Source organism: Brassica oleracea, chromosome C7 (genome assembly GCF_000695525.1).
Source record: "Brassica oleracea var. oleracea cultivar TO1000 chromosome C7, BOL, whole genome shotgun sequence".
In the NCBI taxonomy this organism is placed as follows: Eukaryota; Viridiplantae; Streptophyta; class Magnoliopsida; order Brassicales; family Brassicaceae; genus Brassica; species Brassica oleracea.
This window is the reverse complement of record NC_027754.1, coordinates 19,075,534-19,076,697: the sequence shown is the minus strand read 5'-3', so window position 1 is coordinate 19,076,697 and position 1,164 is coordinate 19,075,534.

Here is a 1,164-nt window from a genome sequence, read left to right as displayed (position 1 = left end):
GCATGATCTGATTATTATCACCTTTGCATGATCTGATTCTTTTAATGAGCTGATGTCATTTATATAATGTTTTTTGATCAGGACAGTAACATAACTCAAACTGAATTACCAGATAAGACAATGGAAGCTAAGTGTTTACAAAGCATGTTTGAGTTGATTGATTCTGGATTCTTCAATGAAACTAAGGTAGTGCCTATATTGCTTGTTTGGTCGATACCCTTACTTGATAAATCTGTGTGACTTATTATGCATCATATATCACTTTGGCCGTGTGGCCTTATTGCATTGTATCACCTTTGGCCGAGTGGCTTGTTTGCTTATTAGAAATGTATTGACTTGATAGCATGTCTTGTTTATGGTCGTATGTTAAATATTTTATGAGATCTAAAATTGATTGATATATGATTTGAGATGTCGAAAACCAACTTGGATTTTGCTGCCCTAAATCTCTCAGGAGATAATTATTTGAAATGGGCACTGGATACTGAGTTTATCCTAAAGTCAACGGACTTGGTGAATGAATCACAAAAGGCGATAATGCCAAATGAGAAAGATTGATACATGGCAATATTAATTATTAGGCATCATCTTATTAAGAGTCTCTAAGATCAGTATCTGACTATAGAGAATCCTCTAGACCTTTGGACAGAGTTAATAAAATCGAGATATGATCACCAAAGAACGGTGTTATTACCAAAGGCCCTATTTGATTGGAGGAATCCCAGAATCCAGGACAATAAGTTTGTGGATGAGTCTATTGCTAGTTGGGCAAAATAATGGATTACTGATGAGAAACAATGAATTGAGACCTCATGGATTAACCCCATTACCTGATACCAATAAGGCCGCAGAAGAAAAACCGCAGGAAAAAAAGGGTAACTACGTCCAGAATGATAGACCACACGGCCATGGCCGTGGAGGGTGGAAAGGACGTGGCCATGGCCACTATAACACATTTGGCCGTGGGAATCACTATGGCAGAGGCCGTGGGTATCAACCCAATTTGAGCCATGGTCAAGGCAGTGGCCGTGGTATATCCTTTAAACCACAAAACTCGACCAAATCAGTGTGCCATAGATGTGGAATGAGGAACCATTGGGCTAAGAAATGAAGGACACCCAAAGAGAGTCTGAAAGGGAAGAATCCTGAAACCCACTTGGTCTA